The following is a 12,582-nucleotide window of genomic DNA, read 5'->3' as shown; positions in this document are numbered from 1 at the left end:
GAGATCAATACTCCTAACGATTCAGAACTCAGAGAAAACCAGCATCTATCATGCTTTTTCTTTTTGTAATCTTCTATATATTGTAGAATGTTGACTTGATAATTTCTTTAAAAAAACAAAAGTTTTCTTTGAACACATATTTTAAATTTTTTTTAGTGTTTTATAAGTGAAAAAAACTTAAGGTATGTGTTTGGATTAAATTATTGTAAAATATTTTTGAAAAATATTTTTAAAAATGTTTCTCCAAGTATAGTTTTTCAAAAACACTTGAGAAATTTTTTTATATATTTTTAGAATGAAACTATAGAAGACAAATATGAACAACATTAATTTTAAAAAAACATTTTTATAAAAACATTTTATATAAGTAAATATCCAAATGGAACCGAAATAATTTTAAAATTACATTTTATGTACTGATGTTCAACGTTGTAATTTTTTTAAAACGTCGGTAAAAAAAAAAGTTAAGAGAAGAATAAACTCTTTTAATGACTCATGAGATAGGCAGATCGATATATAGCAATGGGTGGAAGGAGATCATTATATGGTTCCTGAATAACCAAAAGTATGATTCTCTCTAGTCAGTCAAATTGTTTTAAAATAAAATAGCTAAAATAAGGTTAAGATAAATAAAATAAAATAAAATAAAATAAGGTTAAGATACTAATTTTAGTAGTTATTGAGTTTTGTAAAACAATGTATAAAAGCATTCAACAACGTCAGGATGGCCGAGTGGTCTAAGGCGCCAGACTCAAGTTCTGGTCCTCTAACGAGGGCGTGGGTTCAAATCCCACTTCTGACATTACACATTTTGTATATTTTTTTATGCCTTTTGTTTATATATTGCTTCATATCTTCAAACTTATTTTCAAAATTTGCAAACACTACTTTATGCTACGAAATCTAACCAATAAAAAGACAATAATCAAAATTATTAGACATAGAGTTTGCAAACACTACTTTATGCTACGAAATCTAACCAATAAAAAGACAATAATCAAAATTATTAGACATATCTATTACCTATATACAAGTTTGAATTGTGAATTTCCTTCAATATCCTCATTATTTAATTAATTATTTGGTTTTAATTGTCAATTTATAATTTTGTCCTCATTATTTCATTTAATAATTAATATTTTTGTCATTTTCAAGGTTTTTCAAGGTCTTGCATTTATTTTATACATTAGTCAATTTATTTAATCAAGGTAGATTAATTTTTAATATTTAATTCATATCATTTTTTGTGTCCATTTATTTATTCAAGGTAAATTAATTGTTAATATTTAATTCATGTCCTAAATCTATATTTTGACATTTTTTATAATGAATTTACAATTTTGTCCTCATTATTTCATTTAATAATTAATATTTTTGTCATTTCCAAGGGGTTTTTAAGGTTTTTCACGTCATTTTATATATTAGTAAATTTATTTATTCAAGATAGATTAATTGTTAATATTTAATTCATATCATTTTGTGTGTTCATTTATTTATTGAAGGTAAATTAATTGTTAATATTTAATTCATGTCCTAAATCTATTATCTATCTATTATCTATCTATCTATTATATTACCTATATAAATATACAAGTTTGAATTGTGAATTTCCTTAAATACCCTCATTATTTCATTAATTATTTGGTTTTAATTGTCAATTTATAAATTTGTCATCATTATTTTATTTAATAATTAATATTTTTGTCATTTTCAAGGTTTTTTAAGGTCTTGCATTTATTTTATACATTAGTCAATTTATTTAATCAAGGTAGATTAATTTTTAATATTTAATTCATATCATTTTTTGTGTCCATTTATTTATTCAAGGTAAATTAATTGTTAATATTTAATTTATGTCCTAAATCTATATTTTGACATTTTTTTATAATGAATTTACAATTTTGTCCTCATTATTTCATTTAATAATTAATATTTTTGTCATTTCCAAGGGGTTTTAAGATTTTTCATGTCATTTTATAGATAAGTCAATTTATTTATTTAAGTTAGATTAATTGTTAATATTTAATTCATATCATTTTGTTTGTTCATTTATTTACTGAAGGTAAATTGATTTTTAATATTTAATTCATGTCCTAAATATATATTATATATGACACTCATGAAAATAAAAAGTAATTATTGAAAGCTACCTTAATTTTTGCTCTATAAATTTAAATTTTTTTTAATTTTTTGGACTTATTTCAACTTTATCTTCGTAGTTACGTTTTTAATTTACTATACTTTTTTAACGTAATATTTTGATTATTAAAATTTTAAGAAAAATAAAAAAATTAAATCAAACCATTAAATTTACCATTGTGTTCAAGACAAGTGAAATCATGTTATAAGTCGAGGTTCCATTTCATTTATATAGAAAATGTACTCACATCCTTTATTCAATCATTCATTTATTTTTTTTAGATTTGATCATCTAACTAGACTTTTCGATATTTCAGTTTTTGGAAAGAGATATTATAAAAAAAATGGTGACGAATAATTGTGTAATATTTTTGAAATTTTAGGGACAACAAATGTAATTAACAACATCAATATTTTCTTATCCAATGTAATATATATATATATATATATATATATATATATATATATATATATATATACACACACTCATTTCGTCCTACTAATTTAGGCTTGTGTGTATTTTCACATATATATTAAGAAAGTATTTGGAAAAATAAATTTCTCATTTTGCCTTTTTTTAGTGAAATTTTAATAAAATAAAATAATTATACATTTTATGAATTTAATAGGGATAAATTTGTAAAAGAATAGTATAAATTATATTTAATATGAAAACTATACTATATAATTGAGAAAGATAAAAAAAATGTAGTTTAAATAAGCGAGATATAGAGAGTATAATTATAACTAAGTTTCATATTGATGTTTGTACTACAATATAATAGTTGGTTAATATAATCAATTAATTTAATACTTATGAAATCGTAAAAATTTGCGTGACAAAAAATAGAAAAACACTACACTCAAATCGATTTTTATGTTAGAAAAATTATTCTTATATTTAAGTTACTTAACTCCTTGAAATATTGAGTATAAAAAATTTTAATTGTTTAAAATATGATTGTTCATCCTCCAAAAAAATATTTTTTTCACATTTTTTTATCTGCTCATAATTTTTTCAAATAATATATTAAATATACTATTCTTAAAAATTATAAATTAACTATTACACTCCATATATAAATATTTTTTATGACATGTAAAACAACATGTACTTTATATGTATATCATATTTAAAACAACTCGATTGGATTACTATTGAAGAAATTAAGTAGAAAACATATTAATATTTTATCAAGACATTGTCGTATAAAATAATAGTTGAAAAACTAGCGGTAATGAGATTAGATGACATAAAATTATTCTCTTCATATACTTGATTAAAAGTTCGAGGAATATCTCTTACTATCTTTTACTATTTAATTAAAGTTGAGGGCCATATATTAATTTTTTGGTCCGTTGGTATGGCTTTTCCCATTTTTCATTTTCCAATAATACTATATTTCTCACGACGTGTTAAAAAAAAATCGTCTCCACTTCTCACACAACTTGGATAAAAAACCGTTCCTCATGTTCTCTTCTCCAAAAGCCATCGATCAATTTTTTCTCCCTCACAAATTTCGCAAACCGTCCCTGAATTCCTCCCCCATGAATACAAAGAAAGCCTTCTCCTTCTCTATGTTGACTTTCTCACACTCAAATTCTAAAATTTGTGCACAGATTTTATTCACCTTGCAGGTTATACATAATAGGAGACTGACCAGAGCAGAGGGTTTGGATTTCTCTCTCACAAATCTCGCAACTTCCACAATTCGTCGTACACCAATTGGTTTTTGGTTCGAGTTCAAATCAGCATCCGAGTCCGATCTCGGAAGATGACAGGTTCCTGAAGATGATGTACATACATGATTCATCTACAGGTGAATTCGACCGGATTCGATATATTATTGCAAATTCTCATAATTCTTGGTCCTAGACAGTCGGCAAGGCTGAGAGCGGTTTGCAAGTCCTGGAAATTCATCCTATCGGATAATCGGCTCTGTATTTATTTTCTGCAGAATGAGCAAGAGCCTTGGAGCTCCATTTTCTAAGCCGAAACCAACCTCCGATCCGGTTTTCCTCTTCAGTAAGTATGATTCTGTTTTTCACTTTTTTTTAAGTCCAGCGATGTCGAGATATTAGACAGGATTGGACGATGATTGTGCTGTTTTCTCTTCTCCCCTTGCGTTTGCTGATAAAAATGAATACTCTCTCATTCACTTTTCCAGTGAACATGCTAACCAAATGTCTGAGTATGTGCTATCTCGATGTATAGTTTTCCACTGATAATTTTATACATTTTCAGCATTCAATCTCTTTTACATTGCTATGGTGACCTATAATAGGTGGTTTAATTTTTTAATGAACGAAAATAATGATATTTTTTAAAGTATTGTGTCCAATTAGTGTCTCTTATTTTTCATCTGCAATAGAGTATTGTTACAGTTTATTTTATACACATTTGTTGTCAGTAACAACTCGATCATTAACTGTTTGACGAAATCTTTCAAAAAGAAGAACAATCTTCATCGCTAGAATTATGACTAAGGCTAGCATATTATGAATCCATATTATGGTGAACTATAATAGACTAGCATATTATGAATCCATTATAATGAATCCATTATTTTAAAGGTATTATATTTGTGACTCAATTAGGATTTATTTTTGTTTGTGAATTGAATTTTAGAACTTTATGCAGATTGTATTATATTTATTTTGATATGTAAATATTACTAATATTCATTTATTTCTTCTTTCATTTTAGTTGATGTTATTATTTCTAACTATCTTACCACATATTTGTTGAAAAAACAGAGATGGAGATTTCCAAACATCTTTCTTTCACGCAGGTGATTTTTTTTAGTTTTGTGTGTTTGGTGTTTGAAATTTTTAGTTTATATTTTATTGCTCTGTTTTCTTTCATATCACATTTATTTATTGGAATGAAGCAGCATTCGTTATCTTAGATAAAATTTATCCAAAGATTAGCATGATGATTAAAGTACCAGCCTACACTAATATATGTTTGACGATTAGCTTGATGATTGGGTTCTGAATATTTATAAATTTAAATATGATATGTATGCATATTTCGTTGGAATGAAACAATTTACCTCGATTTTTCAGGAAATTCAATTATTTTGGTTTTAAAATAAAAATCATGGTAGTTCATTCATTTTGATAAAATTTGATTTAAGTTTATTTTTTTGGTTTATCCATATGTTTATTACATTAATTTTAATTTCAAATCAGAAAAATGGGTTATTCAATGTGGTCAACCGATTTGTTTTGCTATAATATTTTCTCTGATGCATATTACCTAACTATGAACCCACATGGCACAAGTGTAAAAAAGTGTGTTGCAATAAAACGGCGATATGTGGTCTTTCGTGGAGTTATCATGTAGATGTACTTCAACAAGTTTACTAAATATCTTTGTATGCTAAATGTCTTCTGTGTCTGAAAGAGAGAATGGTTGATGCCCACATGGGTACATGTATTTTAGAGTCTCAAACAAAATTGAAAGTGGTAAATTTATTCTGTAAAATAAATTTTTGAATGTTTGTGCTTATTCAGTTATTTGTAGTTATTTATGTTCCAACTTTTATACGATACTTTGAGCTTAGATTATATCTTTTTATTCAGAATTCTTCTGTCGATGTTTTCCAAGGACACTTTGAATTTCATGGATACCTTGCGTGCTTGAATCAAGATAAATATAAGTGTTTGAAATTTAACAAGAGTGCTTTGAATTTTGTGGGTTCCTTGCATGCATGAATTAAACCAATATATGTGTTCGAACTTTGACAAGATTTAAATCAAAATGTGTTGTGGTAATTAAATTTTCCATGGATTATTTCATTAGCCACTGAAAAAGCACAGAATGGACTCCTTCAATGATGTCCCTTGCCTCCAGCTTTCTTTTGAGATTTGGCCAACGCCTGATACATTAAGATCGATAATGGTAAATATTCAATCTTCTCTGCTCTATGTAGGAGAATAGAATATAATTGTGCCTTAATTGTTTGACATTTAACAAAATCCAAACAACTAGGGCTCATAACATGCATTATATTTTATTCTTGCAATGTAGGAACAATTTTTACAAGATTTTCTTTATGTCATCGGCTTGCACTTCATACTTAATGAACTTATTTGAGTTTTTTAGATGAATATTTTAAAGCAAGAGAAAGGGGCAACTGTTATTCAAAAGTATGCATGTTTTCAACATCAAGAGAGGAAAATCTAAAGGTTTAGGTAGCAATTATAGTGGTTAGGAGACAAAACTAATAATGTTTTATTTTTTTCCAGATATTATTGATTATTTTTCCCTTTTACGACCTATTATATCATTATTCATACAAAAAAAACAAAAACAAAATTTTCAAAATAGTGGAATACGTCATTTTGAGGAAATAATAGTAGTCAACATTTAGTTGTGGAAATATCTTTATTGGTATTTAGGTAATGTTTCCTACTTTATATTAATGTATATTCTATGTTTGCATAATAAAATAGGTCGGTTGAACTTGAGGTTTTAATAGCATGCAAATGAGATTACTCTGTGTTTGAGGAGTATATGGCTTTCAATTACTTTTTATTTATTTATTTATTTATTTATTTATTCTTCTATGTTTTAGGCAAGATCATAACCTGATCCTTCACAAATGTATTTACCAGCAGGTTTGTGAGTTTTTCCCCCTTATCCCTTCCACTCATGGTATACACCTAAGTATGCTTCAAGATTACAATGAACTTAGGAACATGTCTTGCATTTTTTGTGTATAATTATGGCTTGCTCAATGCAGTTAATTAACTTCTTTGTTTTTTTTAGATGAATATTTACATGCAAAGTGAAATGAGGAAACTTTGATTCAAAATTATGCATATTTTCAACTTCAATAGAGGAGAATCTAAAAGTTTGGGTAACAATTGAAGTTGTTAAGAGTATACAAAACTGACCGGTGGTTTTCAACTTGCACAATTTAAGTGATAAGTCATGACATGCAAGGTATGAACTCTATTATCTCTTTGATTTGAGATGTTGATGTTTGTTACCGTAAGTCTGCTAAAATATTGCTGAAACTTTATTTTGAGAAGAAAACGCATAGAAGGCAAAAATATATTCCGAAGGTTAAGATTATCAAATGGCATTCCAATGCATTTGTGGGACAAACACATTTCTCTATTCATATAAGATACACCCAATTCAAGCCTACTGTTAAATGTCATAAAATTTAAAACAAACTATAGAGTGTTGACTGGTATAGTACAAGTCAAAGTATAAATTATCATAACAATTCACATGACTTAACTCATCTAAGATTGCTATGAAAATCGTGGAATATGAGAATCTTATTTTAGTTTCTAAATTTCCAAATATGGATGTCTGTACAGGTTGAAACCGATTTATTTGTTGTCTTAGTGGTTCATGGACTTCGTAAAAGTTCATAACCCATTTACAAATCATCAATTTTTTGTGTGTGTATTTTCCTTTTCTATTTTTCTCATATGATGCTTTTTCTATTTTAGGAATTTTGGGGACCATCATTGAACCTTATTATTAATTGTGATGATAATTTTTTGTTGATTTAAATTTTGTTTTGCTCGTAGTTAATTTTTTTGTTTTGTTCTTCTCGGATCTTAATTTTTTTTCTTTCAATCTCAGCACGTATATATACTCTAATATGTAATTCTATATACTGGATTCGATTGAATTTTTTGATTTGTAAGATCTTCTCAAACTTGGTAGTTCTTTAATATTGTCTTTAATGCATGAGACTAATTGTAACATGGTCGATTTTTTTTCTTTCCAAAATAAATAGTTTCAAGAAAAAAGGCTCAACTACTATATGAATCCATCAAACACGCTTTTTCTGGAATGAGAGTGACTGATCTAAATTAAATGTGTGACTTTCTTTGATGAGATAGTTTAATTTAACCCCAAGTTTCCACTTACTTAGGCTTGAATATTTATTGTTGTGGAAAAAGGAGAAAAAATGTCCTACAATTGAGAATACCGAAAATACCAAAGGATGAAGGCATCATGACATTTACGGTTGTGCATTTACACCTGAGCGTGTTTGTCACATTTTTTTCGTTACACACGCAACGCGTGTGTCACGGTTGCTAGTTAATATAATATATCTAGACTAAAAACTATGTTATTAGCGATAACAATAGAAAAATTAAAAATAATTTATATCTATACTTATAATCTCGAATAGGAAGAAAAAAAGATAATTTAAAATAATGTCACCAGTTCCACTAAATTAATTCTCTAAGAGTTTTTTGAACAAAATATTACAAGATTTGAACAAATAAAAGTATAAAGAAAAGTTTGGATTGACTGTTGCACATTATATGAATTTTGATTTATGAAAAAATATATTTACCACATATTAATATGTTAGATTTTTTAAAACAGGAGTTTGATGAACTTATGAAAAAATATGTATATATATCATTAATTAAATAATTATTTGTATAACTGAATTAAATACTCTTAATATACATTTGTATAAACTATAACACACAGAGTTTATATTATAAAAATGTTATTTTTATTTCTATATTTTTTGTTAGGATATTGATTATTTTTTATACTAAATTATTATCTAATGTATATTTAAATTTGATTATCGAAGCCAAACAAACAAATTTTATTCAATAAACCGGAAAAATGTACGTAAGAAAAATTTGAATATATTATTATGTATGACCAAGATGATTGAAAATCAAAGCAAGTCAAGCTACAATAATTGTTTATGATTATCACGTTTTACTAGAGAAAAAAATACAACATGATTTATATTTACTTTATTAATAGAATATCAACATTCATTTCCAAATAAAACTTTTAAATAATGAAAAAATAGTTTTTTTTTGTTCACTAACTTATTTACTTTTAGGATCTGGTCTACTAAGTTTTCAAAGTTTGTTTTTGGTACGCTAAATTTTAATTTTCAGCAATTATTGGTTTAATTGGTAACGTGACACTAGAAAATACTGATTTGTAATAAAAAAAAAACTACTGACATGACGTAAAAATGCCGAAATCAAAAATTGTTGAATTATCAAATATTGCGTCAACAATTGGAATAACAATAGTCAAAAATTAAATTTTAGCGCACCAAAACCAAATTTGACAACTCAATAAACTAAAACTCAAATTTGGACAAGTTAATGAATAAAAAAAATCAATTCTCTGAAATAAATTATTATTTTTTACTTAAAATCAATATATGTAAAATTATCATTTAACATAAATTATTCAAGACGCTTGAGATTTTGTAAGTATTGTTTAAACAATCATCTTATCTATTATTGTGCTTGCAATCAATGTGAATCGAAACCATGACCTTGACTCCGATATTAATTGTATGACCGAACGCTTCTCGCTTTAACAAAATTTATAGTTGATATTACGTTTTTCAATAAATATACAACATATGTTATTGCTTTAAACTTGTCAGTTACAAAATAAATTAAACTCAAGGTATAAACATATAATATCACTATAAAAAAAACGTTGATAAAAAACCAACAAATATCACAAAAAAAATTTAAAGACGTTGAAAGGAATATTTTATTTCTTAAAATCTCTTAATTCTAAAAAGATTTTTATTTAATATCTTTTGCCTTTCTTGGACATGAAGTAATTTTTATTTCCTACTTGCGATATTGATAAGCTGATTAGAATATTTATCATATCATATCTAATATTTATCTTTCTTTATTTGTGTAGATTTGATATGATCAAATAAAAGGAATCCTACGCCTACAAAAAAACAGATTGAAGAAGGATTCTTGGTCTATTTTATTTGAAAAAGGCGTACACAAGATAGAGAGATTAATAGAGAGAAAAACGTGAGAACCTAAGTACGTAAATTGTGTGAAAGCTGAAGATCTCTCTGAAGCTTAGTTGAAGCTGTGACAACTTGAGGCCGTGTACAACACTTGAAGATTGGAGATCAAGAAGTGTGCTGCGCGTGTGATTTTGGCTTCAACATTGTTTTTTTCCTTATTGTGTTTTCGTTATTCTATTTCATATAGAGTGCTTTTAGGAGAACGTTTTCTATTTATTTTCTCAGTTGGTTTGAGAAATTGAATTTTACAATAATCACTAGTGTTAGGGTTTGTAAAACTCTTTGGAAGTTTTCTAGTGAAGTTTTGCCCTGAGGCGCTGCAAGAGTATTTTATACTCTTGCTTAAATCATTGAGTCTATTTATATGGTTGCTTGTTTATTTTATTTATGCTTTAATTATATTCCGCTGCAAATTACTCAAGGTGTTATTGTAGGTGTTGCTGTTTATGTGCAACCCTTTTCCCTTACAAGTGGCATCAGAGCCAGGTTCTTGATACACTAAGAACTGATCTTGGTTTGTTTATTTTATTACAGGGAATAAGATGGACTCATCGTCTGTTGCGAACTCGTTCCTGAAACCTCCGGTCCTTGATGGCACGAATTACGCACTATGGAAGAATAGGATGCGATATACTATTAAGGCTATGGATGTTCGTGCTTGAAAAAGTATTCTGACTAGTTGAACTCCTCCAAAAATGCTAGATGAAGATGGAGACTACATCATCAAGCAAGAAGAAACTTGGACTGCCGAGGAAACACAAAGTTCAAGCTACAATGCTAAAACACTCAATTCAATTTTTGCAACTGTTGATATGAGGATGTATGGAATCATAACTGATTGCACTGTTGCTAAGAATGCATGAGATGCTCTTCAAGAACACTGTGAAGGAACTGATAGCATGAGAAGAACAAGATTGAGATTGTTAAACGCAAGATTTGAGAATATCAGGATGGATGAGAATGAATCTATTGCTGATTATGAGAAGAAACTTAGGGAGATAGCTACAGAGGCACATGCTCTTGGAGGACCTATTGCTAGTGAAACTATGGTGAACAAGGTTCTTTGATCCTTGCCTAAAAGATTTAATGGGAAGATTTGAGCGCTTGAAGAAATTAAAGACACTTCAAAGATGAAGATGACTGAACTAATTAGCATCCTTCAAGTTTTTGAGATGAACAATTCAGAACAAGAGAAGGATAAAGGAAAATCAATAGTCTTTCAAGCCTCGAAACCCTCATAAGAGGAGTATGTTCAATTTCATCAAGAAGTTCATCAATCTGACTTGGAAGATGATTCGATCTCTCTTATGACTAGGAAATTCAATGATTATCTGAAGAAGATGAAAGAGTCAAGAAAGATGGATCAAAAACTCAAGGCTCCAATGTTCTCTAACAAGCCTTTAAGGATTACTGGACCAGAACAATCACCAAGGAAACCTGTTGATACTGCTAAGCCTCGACTGATGTTGGAAAGGAAGAAAAAGTTTGTGTCAAAGAAGTTGGACACTGTTCAATGTCATGCTTGTCAAGGTTTTGGACACTATGCAAATGAGTGTGCCAACACGCTTAGGAAAGAGATAAACACGTCCTTGAGTGATGGAGAGTCTGAAGAAGAAGAACAAGAATATGAAGAAAGCCATACTGCCTTATCTGCCCCACTGAAAAGCAATAAAAAGTTTCAAGTCAATCCTTTAGGTTTTGCCGCAGGTGTTGCCACACCTGGCCGCAACATCTCCCAAAGGTCAGTTTGTTTGAATTCCTCCATTACTGATAATATGTGTGATAATGATACAGGTGAAGAGACAATGTCCATGAAAGAAGCTCGGATGATGTTTGAAGAGTTACATACTGATTGAGTTAAAAGAAATAAGATGAATACTATTCTTTCAAAGGAAAATTCTGATCTAAAGGCTGATGTGTCAAGACTGGAAGTCATGCTGAGTAAGAAAGACATGGAATTAAGCCAAGTGAAGAAAGAACTCGGAAAAGCAAATGCTACTTTGGCCAAGTTTAATTCAAGCACTTCCAAGCTTGATTCGCTACTCATGATGGGAAGAGATGGTACGGCTGGTTTAGGTTTTGAAAACAACATATTTGAGGTTGGTGAAAGTTCGAAAGGCCCTATGTTTGTCAAGGAAAGAAGCAGTACATAAAGCTCAAGCAGAAAGGTCTTACCTATTGATCCTCCAAAACCAAAGCCACAGCCTGTTGCTCCTTCAATGTCTAGAAGGAAACGTAGGTACATATGTCACTACTGTCATAGACCTGGTCATATCAAACCATATTGTTTTAAGCTGCAGGAAGACTACAGGTATAGATCTGCATCGAAGGTGTTGCCAACACCTCCCCACAACATCCCTAGAAACAGATCTTATGTAAGAAAGATTTGGGTACCAAAAGCTGATATTCAATGTCATATGATTTATACTGCTTTGAGAACTAATGTTTCAGGTGCATGGTACTTTGATAGCGGTAGCTCTCGTCACATGACAGGTTCCAAAAAGTTTCTCACTGACTATGTTGAACAGAAAAGTGGAAAAGTAACCTATGGTGGAGGTTCAAAAGGAAACATTGTTGGAAAGGGAACTCTGAATGTTGCTGGTCTGCCCAAGCTTTGCAATGTGCTTCATGT

The 12,582-nt window shown here is 28.6% G+C and overlaps 1 long non-coding RNA gene and 1 other non-coding gene across 2 annotated transcripts; both read left to right on the top strand.

Annotated features, from left to right (window-relative positions):
* The first annotated feature begins 718 nt into the window (after positions 1-718).
* TRNAL-CAA (transfer RNA leucine (anticodon CAA)) lies at positions 719-802 on the top strand. The gene has a single exon. It is a non-coding gene; the product is annotated as a tRNA-Leu (tRNA).
* Positions 803-3,593: 2,791 nt separating this feature from the next.
* Positions 3,594-7,817, top strand: LOC140870982 (uncharacterized). The gene is made up of 4 exons (XR_012147579.1): positions 3,594-3,959; positions 4,098-4,165; positions 4,897-4,931; positions 5,948-7,817. It is a non-coding gene; the product is annotated as an uncharacterized lncRNA (long non-coding RNA).
* Positions 7,818-12,582: the final 4,765 nt, after the last annotated feature.

Source organism: Henckelia pumila, unplaced genomic scaffold (assembly GCF_033568475.1).
Source record: "Henckelia pumila isolate YLH828 unplaced genomic scaffold, ASM3356847v2 CTG_298:::fragment_3, whole genome shotgun sequence".
NCBI classification, from domain to species: domain Eukaryota; kingdom Viridiplantae; phylum Streptophyta; class Magnoliopsida; order Lamiales; family Gesneriaceae; genus Henckelia; species Henckelia pumila.
The sequence above is the reverse complement of the archived record's forward strand: the minus strand, read 5'-3'. Positions and strand labels throughout refer to the sequence as shown.